The sequence below is a fragment of the Staurois parvus genome, unplaced genomic scaffold, assembly GCF_062004578.1.
Source record: "Staurois parvus isolate SC_StPar_1 unplaced genomic scaffold, SC_StPar_1.0 ptg001066l, whole genome shotgun sequence".
Lineage (NCBI taxonomy): Eukaryota > Metazoa > Chordata > Amphibia > Anura > Ranidae > Staurois > Staurois parvus.
In genome coordinates this window covers 2,144,819-2,155,561 of record NW_028318862.1, presented here as the reverse complement: position 1 = coordinate 2,155,561, position 10,743 = coordinate 2,144,819, and the positions used below count along the sequence as shown (strand labels likewise).

The 10,743-nt window shown below is 45.1% G+C and overlaps 1 pseudogene; it reads right to left on the bottom strand.

The window, feature by feature from the left end:
• Positions 1 to 829: 829 nt before the first annotated feature.
• LOC149440606 (galectin-1 pseudogene) lies at positions 830 to 1,237 on the bottom strand (annotated as a pseudogene).
• Positions 1,238 to 10,743: the final 9,506 nt, after the last annotated feature.

The following is a 10,743-nucleotide window of genomic DNA, read 5'->3' as shown; positions in this document are numbered from 1 at the left end:
CAATACTTCACCATTTTAACCACATGATACCTGACACATGCTGGCCGTGCCATACCTCGAAGGTCATCATGCTCCACATTTGGTCAGCCATACGGTGATTCTGGGAAAAACTCTTTGACCTGTACTGCAAACTCATGGCAACCTCTATCCAGGCTTCACTTGGGGTAGCCCTCTTATCCATGATCCCCAGATCCTTTAAATCTGTGAAAAGAGACATCCTCAGACATTTCATTGCAGCAGCTAGGAAAGCCATTCCTCGCCAGTTGAAATCGACAGCTGTACCTTCCCTTGGGAAATGGGCAACCGAATTAGAATCCACGAGGAACCTGAAACACTTGTCACAGGAAACAGGATTGAAGGACCAATTTTTCCCACACATGGACCACGTGGTCCATGTTCCACTACTCCTCAGAATTTCAGGCTTGGGCCAAAGAAGACCTGACCCCAATCCCCCTCGGCCATGATGGCGTGTCCCTGACCTCATCCTTGCTCCTATCTTGCTTTCTACTTTTCTTACTCCCTTAGCAACCCCAATTACCTTACATAGCTGCTCCCTTACTTTCCACTTCAAATTTTCTCCACGATGACACATATGGGATGGTTAAAACTCAGATGTGTTTCTTTTTTCTTTTTTTATAGAGCTAATTGGATTTTATTTGAAATTAATTTCTATTAAATGGACTGAGCAAAGCACAAGGTCTACATGAGCAGCAAGGATGTGGGGGGGGGGGGGGGGGGGTGTTACAAAAGATACAATTTTCACTTCTTCCATTATGGCCATTTCACAGAGCCTGGATATGGACAGGTTGGCTCCGCTAATGAAGATTCTTTATTTAAATGTGATGGACTTGAGCCGGAGGTTTTCCACGGCCATGTAGGAGATCTCCTCTATGGTAAAGCGGACTGGAAATGAGAAGGGCTTTCTGGAAAACAATTGGATGGTGATCTTGTCTAGCTCATACTGGAAGCAAACCATGGTGTCTGATGCCTCCTTGAAGGGGAAGACTTTCTCCCTCAGCTCTTCTCCCCAGACACCGTCCTCCATTGAGTTCAAGGATAAAATACGTTTTTCCGCTTGGAAGTCAAATCGAACATCAAAGTGGATCACTAAATTCTTGGCATCTTTTCCCAAGTTGATGAAAAACCTTCTGCAGCCCTCTGGAATGAAGCCGTCCAACTCCACATATTGACCAGGTTTGAGGCTGAAGTTATACAAGAAAAAAGTATTATCTGCCATCCTGCTTCCTTATCAGAGACATTTGTGATCCTCAGATGTGTTTCTTAATACACTAACTGAATTCCTACTTACGTGAAAGTTGCTCTTTCCCCCTACACCTTATGTTATTAGTACATTTGATATTAATATGCACTTTGGGCATGTACTGTATATCTAATGTTGCTTTATACTGAACAATGTTTTTCAGATTGCTGATAATACTCTTAAACTGGAGTATTTATGTCATTTGTACCTCAAATTCAATAAAATAAGATTGAATTAACAAGCTCCAACATACAGGGAAGCTGGAGTGTACATTTAATAAATACAGCAATAAAAGGTGTAGTAGCACTGGATTGACTCTATGCATACGTAATGAAATCCAATGCAACAGTAATGGATACACAATAAGTCCCCTTTCATGCCGGCAATCCGATAAGGTCCGTCTGTCAGTATTTTAGGTGGATCTGATCAGATGGTCCATGCATCCCTGTGGACTGGTGGGTCTAAATGGACTTTTTTCCATTTACACCTGCCTACCTCCAATCCAATCCTGTCCATTAAAAAAAAAAAAATTAAGGGGATCCATTCACCTTCATCTAGGCGGATCGGATTGGAGGGCAGACGGGAGTAAACAGACAGCAGAGTTCGCTTACACCTGTTGGTCCATAGAGCAGAGTAGGATCTGTCTCTGTCCGCTCTGCATAAACAGAGCAGACATGAGCCTGTTCTCTGCCCTCTCTGCTCTGATCAGCAGGGGGTCAGAGAACAGATCCCCTGCTGAGCAAAGTGGATTGTGCCCAATGTGAAAGGGGCCTAAGTGTTCCAGAACAATGAGTCTTCTTTCTTCTGGTCTGAAATGTGGAAATGTCCTTCTTGCAGTGCCCACGTCACTCCCTACTGACACTGATACTGTCCATTGGCTACCATAAGAACTCATCAGAAAAGTTCTCATAGGGTCCTAAAAGTCTTGGATTTTCCTTCATTTCTATTCCATGGTCGCTAGGACAAATATAGAAGGTATATCTCCTGACACAGATAACAATAGAAAATTTCAGACGTTCTATCCTTTCCACATGATGCGGCTTTAGCCACCCCACCCCATAAGAAATAAAAGTTTTGGCTGCAGACACTTAATTCCATAGTTTGTAATCAGATCTTGTAAGGCACGCGGTATTGATGCCACTCTGCAGAATTTCATAATATGTACATGACAAGATAAAAGCCTAACACTCTGTATGTGATCAAAATCAATTTCCTAGCAGGAAATTTCAGAAGCTTCCTTTTTATCACACCTGATATATTATTGGCAATTCGGCGAGCGAATCCGCCAAAGCTGGTCCAAGCTGACTCATTGATTAGACAACGTCTCCTGGAATAAGTTGTGAGTTTTAAACAAGGGAATGTATTACCAGGCCCTCTCAGGCCGGAGTCCCGCTGCCTCCTAGATTTATCTTCGCCATCCTTATTCCAGGCACGTAGGGAAATGTATAAATTTAAGGAGTGTTCTAAAAAACACATATATTGCTGTAAAACTGTCCGTGGCGAGTTTAATTGGAACCATAAAGAGTTCTTTGTGTCATGCAAGCTGTAAATTGGAGAACGTCTTGTTACCAGGAGGATGCGGGATCAAATGCCGCAGCCAATAAATTCACAAGTTGGATGGATGAACTTTGTTTTAGTTAAGGAAGCACTCTATTAGAAAGACCTCTGGTCCAATGGGATTTCTGCAGTTCCCATTGAGATCTGATTGGCTGCTTCTAATATCCTACCACCTATTGCTATATAATCCCAATCACTAAAAGCTCATACAAACTTTAACATGTTAACGTAATATCAAAAAGTAATTTTAAATCTTCTGCTTACATAAAAATCTCTTACAAAAAAAAGAAAATCCCTGGTGATTCTGCCATGAAGGACCTTGTGGAGCTACTTCCTGTTATTTGGTGACAACACTCTGTGTCATATTTTGAAGGGTCCTTCTTGCAGTGCCCACGTCGCTCCCTGGTGGCACTGATACTGTCCATTGACTGGCAGAAGAATCCATCAGAAGAGCCCTCAAAGTTTTGGATATTCTACTCCTTGGTCACCAGGACAAATACAGAAGGTAAATCTCCCCGTGGGGACACAGATAGCCCCTGCCAGTTGAGCTTTTGATGGAGACTCTGTGTAATATTTGGAAGGGTCCTTCTTGCAGTGCACACGTCGCTCCCTGGTGGTACTGATACTGTCCATTAACTGGCAGAAGAATCCATCAGAAGAGCCCTCAAAGTTTTGGATATTCTACTCCGTGCTCACCAGGATAAATACAGAAGGTAAATCTCCCCATGGGGACACAGATAGCCCCTGCCAGTTGAGCTTTTGATGGATACTCTGAGTCATATTTGGAAGGGTCCTTCTTGCAGTGCACACGTCGCTCCCTGGTGGCACTAATACTGTCCATTGACTGCCAGAAGAATCCATCAGAAGAGCCCTCAAAGTTTTGGATATTCTTTTCGGTGGTTACCAGGATAAATACAGAAGGTAAATCTCCCCATGGGGACACAGATAGCCCCTGCCAGTTGAGCTTTTGATGGAGACTCTGTGTAATATTTGGAAGGGTCCTTCTTGCAGTGCACACGTCGCTCCCTGGTGGTACTGATACTGTCCATTAACTGGCAGAAGAATCCATCAGAAGAGCCCTCAAAGTTTTGGATATTCTACTCCATGCTCACCAGGACAAATACAGAAGGTAAAACTCCCCATGGGGACACAGATAGCCCCTGCCAGCTGAGCTTTTGATGGAGACTCTGTGTCATATTTGGAAGGGTCCTTCTTGCAGTGCCCACATCGCTCCCTGGTGGCACTAATACTGTCCATTGACTGCCAGAAGAATCCATCAGAAGAGCCCTCAAAGTTTTGGATATTCTACTCCGTTGTCACCAGGACAAATACAGAAGGTAAATCTCCCCATGGGGACACAGATAACCCCTGCCACCTGAGCTTTTGATGGAGACTGCAAGTGTCCATTTTAATGTACACTCTGGGGGTTATGTACTAAAACTGGAGAGTGCAAAATCTGGGGCAGCTCTGCATAGAAACCAATCAGTTTCCAGCTTTTACCCTAGGTTCACACCTAAGCGTTTTCTGCAGCATTTTTCAGATACCCACTACAGTCCATTTAACATGATTTCCTATGGAACACGTTCACATCTCCGTGTTTTCACCCGGTGCATTTTTTGGAAAGGGTCAGGGACTTTTTTGAATGCAAAAGGTTGTGTTTTTGGTTCTATAGACATCAATGGAAATGCTGCAGAAAAGCATGTAGTGCATTTTTGATGCATTTTAAATCTGCCTAGAAACAAGAAAAAAAACGCAAAACACATCAAAAACACGTAAAAAAACAGCAAAAATGCAGGTGCAAAATGCAATGCAAATTGCAATGCAGAAATGGGTCAAAGCAAACTGCATAGGTGTGAATCTAGCCATCATCAAAGCTTAAGTGAACAAGCTGAAGTTAGAAGCTGATTGGCTGCCATGCACAGCTCCACCAGATTGTGAATGCTCCAATTTTAGTAAATCTCCCCCTATGCAGGCATGGCCAACTGTTGTCAGGAAACCCACCCAAAGTAAAGCCATGCAGATATTGATAGAACCAGGGGTGGACTGACAACTCATGGGGCCCCCGGGCAATAGGGGATCATGGGGCCCGTGTCCTTGCCCAAACTCTTTTTTGAGTTTGGGCAAGGACACAGGGGCCCCATGATCCCCTATTGCCTATGTAAAAGGTACCAGGGGCATCTCATGGGGCCCCTTACTGACCCCGGGCCCTTGGGCAGTGCCCGGGTTTCCAAATGGTCAGTTCGCCCCTGGATAGAACGCATGCAGACACGATGTGGTGTCAAATAGGCTACAGAAGATCAGCAACAAAGGATGGAAAAACAGGAAATGTATTATTGTTTTTTTATTTTTAAAAAATGCAACTATTTATGATTCAGAGTGATTTAACAAAACCAAATTTCATTTGGTTAGGGTTTATATCTTGTCATGGAAATTTTGTATTGTTGGTCGAACTTTAAATGTGTCATATATGAGTGTTATTCATATGTCTCTCGTGTGGCTTAATTAAAGCTCTGAAGGCTGCAATTGGGCCATGCGCATGTACAATGTATGTATTACAGTACTCAGCTCGGTAATGGATGAGATGGCGGATCTGCGCTTATAGACCGGCGTGTATACCACCACGGCATTCGATGCGAATGCCGCTGGCAGTAGACCGCGGGCCTGTATCCACATATCAGCAGCATAGTACCACATGGACTTCATAACGCAAGGTGCCAAGCGGTGTGAACTCCACGTGTAGGCTTATGCATATCTTACAACCCATTACCAACCTGAACTGTATCTTGGATGGATGTGTTTTAATAAAGATCGTATCGGGCCCATTCAGATACAGACTGGTGTTTAGCTTAGGGAATGCTTATACAAAGAATTTACATACCAATAGGAGCTAGTAGGACAGGAAATATGCCCTCCACAGAGGGCTCATGGGGGGAAGGGGAGGAAGTCTGCTGACCTCAGAAGGCTCATGGGGGAGGACCAGTGATAGATAATAGGAAAGGCCATGCTCCAATCGGAATGTATGTCCTGTGTATAGGCACTCCCCATTGCATTGTTCGGTGGGAGGGGATTGACTTTATTCATGTGGGGGGCATGTGTGTGCTTGTAATAAAACCGGGGGCTGAGTCTGAAACCGGCCCTTATGTGAATTCCAAGAGCAGCCTGAAAGTGTCGTGTGATCATTTCCAGGTATAGGGAGCTCCACCCCCCACATTTCAACAGAAGCTAACTCATTTGGATGGGCAGGAATCGTGTAGTTTAGCTGCAGTCGTGGTAAGCGAGATTCGCACAGCTTTATGGGGGATTTCTGCGCATCCAACTGCGAGTACTCACGGTAAGGAGAAATTCGTTAAAGCGAATTTCCAAGACAATCTGCCTTAAGCTAAATCTGATCTGCAGGAGATATTTGGACATCCAGTAATTGGTCTGTTGGTTGCTATGGTGAATTTACTCCAGCAAAGAGAAGGATGAAGAAGAGTACCAAATCCCAGAGGAAGGGGAGCAAAAATTGTTCACAAATACATAAATATGAAAAAAATGTTTTTCCGCAATGCCCAATGCTTGAAGTGTAAGTGCGCTCAATTTTATTGTGTTGAAGAAACAGCGCTTCCTGTTCCAGAAAATGTTCCTTCCTGTTCCTGTTCCAGAAAATAAGAATTAGGAAAAAATGGGGAAGGGGAAAATGAAAAAAGATTGGAACCTTTGATGTGAATAAATGATTAAAAATAGGGATTCACCGATACCGACACCGAGTATTTTCATGCGTAGTCATACTCATGAAAATACTTCCGATACCTAAATTGATACTATGCAGTAAGATTTGCGCTAATGGATGCAAATTTGACTGCACTGTGTTGCGGGAAACCTCCCTGCAGGCATCCCATGCTGAGTGTCAGTGGTAGGAGAGGAGAGAAAGCGGCAGGGATTTGAAGTGCAGCGATGACCGTTAGGGCTAGGTGGCATCTGATTGGTCAGCAGCTGACTCTCTGCCAATGCAGCCACCAAATCCCTACCGCTTTCTCTCCTCTCCTACCACTGGCACTCAGCATGGGATGCCTGCAGGGAGGTTTCCCGCACTGCTCCTGTGTGAACTCGGGCTATGACAAACCTGCATTCACACAGAAGCAGTGGAGAAACTGCATGCGATTTGGACAGGAATCTCATTCCTGTTCATATCACATGCTATTCTTTGCAGTGCCATTTGCGTTCATTATTGCAAATTGCACCTCAAAGTATCAGTACTTGATCGAAAGTATCGGTACTCATCGATAAAAAAACGGTAATAGTGCATCTCTAATTAAAAGTCTATTAAAAATATATGTGCATCCTGGATCTTTTTTTTTTTTTAAAGATGCACATATATTTTAATTATTTATTTACATCAAAGGTTCCATGACTAATGCACCAGAGATAGACTTGTCCACTCCTACCACCACCATTACCGATCCATACCACTCCCCACCCCTTAACCAATTATACTTTACAAAAACATGACACCATTTTGGAGTAAAATGGCCAACATGGCCTTTTATTAACAACTCACATTTTAAATACATCAGCCATTCCTTATAACGGAAACCAAAGAATTGTTGTTGGTCTTCGAAGGCACCCCCAAACGATCCGAAATGCACCTGCGGACAACCATATACACTAGGCCTCCAGCCGCAACCAACCAGCTCGGAGACAACCATACCGTCCGCAGTGCAGCACCACCACCTTCCAGTTAAACCTTGGTTAAATGGGAATGTCCACCGGGCACCCCATACCACCGATGGGTCCCACACCATTGTTTTACCTTCCAAGATGAGAACCGCCTCCAAAGACCAACAACCGCCTGCGAACCAACATAACCCCCTTTCGTTTTTTTTTTTTTCCCCCGGGAGGGACCCAATATCCAACAAAGCAGGGAGGGCAGGAGGGAAGCTCTGATCCTTCCTCACGTCCAGCTCCACTGACGCCCCCTCAACAGAACCCCCCACCCTAAGGTGCCGCAGACCCCACCTACCCTCCACCTCTGCAAACCAGATAACCCCACAATCAAATCCCAACCCGCTGGAGCTAACTTTAACCCTTTCCGTTCCCCTTCACCACTCTGGGGCATAGTCATGCATGCCCTGCGCTATTTTCATTCTTTCTTATCCGCTTCGGGCATTTCTTTCTGTTTAATTCCATTCTTTCCCTTTACCCTATTTTTTTACATTTCTTATATTTTTTTAACATATTTTTAACTATTATTCTCCTTTTCTATTACTATGACCTGGTGGTGTTTTCATTCCACTTTTTTTCTTTTTCCCTCCATCTAGTTTTTAAATTCTCCCACTACAACTGCTTCCTCCAGGCTTGAGAAAGAGGCTTGATGCCCGGAAACGTGTTGCTGTTTATCCCTTGTCCACCGCTATTTGCAGCTTTGCAAGCCATGCTGTGCCTCTCACCCACAACTTCCCTTTTTTTCCTCTGCTATTGTGGGATGACACAAATAATGCATGTCCAGCTACCAATTGGTAGTAAAGTAAAAAAAAATTCAACGCCCCCTTGCAAGTCAAAGGCATAAAGTGCTAGTGCATTGCAGAGACTTAGCTTAAAACGAAGCCCTCCATCGGTGCACTGTTACCGCTGACAGGACTTCCATCTTCACTTGGTCTTCTATCCAGATTTATGGGCTGCAGTCATTTGAACGGTCGAGCCGCGATGATGTCACTCCAGCTCATGGGCACAGGAGCCACGATCGTGGCACAGCACTCTGAAAGAACGGCATGCTCAGTATGTCACCGTTGTCACATTTAGCAGATATTTCTTGTACCTTTATTATAGGCTTACCTACAGGTACAAGTCACCTGGCGGAGTTTACTACTACTTTAACCACTTGCCCTCCAGAGGATTTCTCCCTCTTCCTGACCAGGCCATATTTTGCGAACGGCGCTGCGTTATTTTTACTGACAATTGCGCGGTCATGCAACGCTGCACCCATATGAATATATGTCCTTTTTTCCCCACAAATAGAGCTTTCTTTTGGTGGTTTTTGATCACCTCTGGTTTTTATTTTTTGCGCTATAAAAAAAGAGACCGACAATTTTGAAAAAAAATTTTTTTTTGACGTTTTGCCATTAAACATGCCCAGTAAAAAAATTTAAAAAATCAAATTTCATCATAAATTTAGGCCAAAATGTATTCTGCTCCATGTCCTTGACAAAAAAAATCCCAATACATATAAATTAATTGGTTTACGTGAAAGTTATGGCGTCTGCAAATGGCGGTATAGATACTGCATATTGTAAAGCGCTGAGCAAACTGTTGGCGCTATAAAAATTCTGTATAATAATAATAATACTGGAATTTTTTTTTTTAATACTAGTAATGGCGGCGATCAACGACTTATAGTGGGACTGCAGCACTGCGGTGGGCATTCTGACACTGGGGGGAACTGACTGACATCCCCAGTGACACCAATACAGTGATCAGTGCTAATAAAAAACACTGACATTGTACTAATGGCACTGGGCAGGAAGGGGTTAACATCTGGGGAGATCAAAGGGTTAACTGTGTGCTGTTTTACTGTGTGTTGTGTGTGCTTTACTGTGTAAGCACATTGGTTTGTATGGCTGTTCTATGCAGAGCAATACATAGCAATATACAGGAGCTGACGGGAGACATCTGTCTTGTTTACATACAAGTCTCTCCCCCGTCGGTGATACTCAGCAATCGCGGGGTGCCTACAGGGACCGGGTGATCGACAGGTGAGGCTGCCAATGGCAGCGCGGGTAGAAAAGGTATTTAGCAGTTTATATTTACTAAAAGAATTGCATTTCCATGTTGTGTGTACTGTGGGAGACCAGATATAGTGAATGCAGGGTCCTGGGGGACCAGATATAGTGAATGCAGGGTCCGGGGAGAACAGATATAGTGAATGCAGGGTCCGGGGAGACCAGATATAGTGAATGCAGGGTCCGGGGAGAGCGGATATAGTGAATGCAGGGTCCGGGGAGAGCAGATGTAGTGAATGCAGGGTAGGGGGAGACCAGATATAGTGAATGCAGGGTCCGGGGAGACCAGATATAGTGAATGCAGGTTCCGGGGAGACCAGATATAGTAAATGCAGGTTCCGGGGAGACCAGATATAGTGAATGCAGGTTCCGGGGAGACCAGATATAGTGAATACAGGTTCCGGGGAGACCGGATATAGTGAATGCAGGGTCCGGGGAGACCAGATATAGTGAATGCAGGGTCCGGGGAGACCGGATATAGTGACTGCAGGGTCCGGGGAGACCGGATATAGTGAATGCAAGTTCCGGGGAGACCGGATATAGTGAATGCAGGGTCCGGGGAGAGCGGGTGTAGTGAATGCAGGGTCCAGGGAGACCAGATATAGTGAATGCAGGGTCCGGGGAGACCGGATATAGTGAATGCAGGTTCCGGGGAGACCAGATATAGTGAATGCAGGGTCCGGGGAGACTGGATATAGTGAATGCAGGGTCCGGGGAGAGCGGATATAGTGAATGCAGGGTCCGGGGAGAGCGGGTGTAGTGAATGCAGGGTCCGGGGAGACCAGATATAGTGAATGCAGGGTCCGGGGAGACCGGATATAGTGAATGCAGGGCCCGAGGGAGACCAGATATAGTGAATGCAGGGTCCAGGGAGACCAGATATAGTGAATGCAGGGTCCGGGGAGACCAGATATAGTGACTGCAGGGTCCGGGGAAACCGGATATAGTGAATGCAGGTTCCGGGGAGACCAGATATAGTGAATGCAGGGTCCGGGGAGACCGGATATAGTGAATGCAGGGTCCGGGGAGACCGGATATAGTGAATGCAGGGTCCGGGGAGAGCGGGTGTAGTGAATGCAGGGTCCGGGGAGAGCGGGTGTAGTGAATGCAGGGTCCGGGGAGACCAGATATAGTGAATGCAGGGCCCGAGGGAGACCAGATATAGTG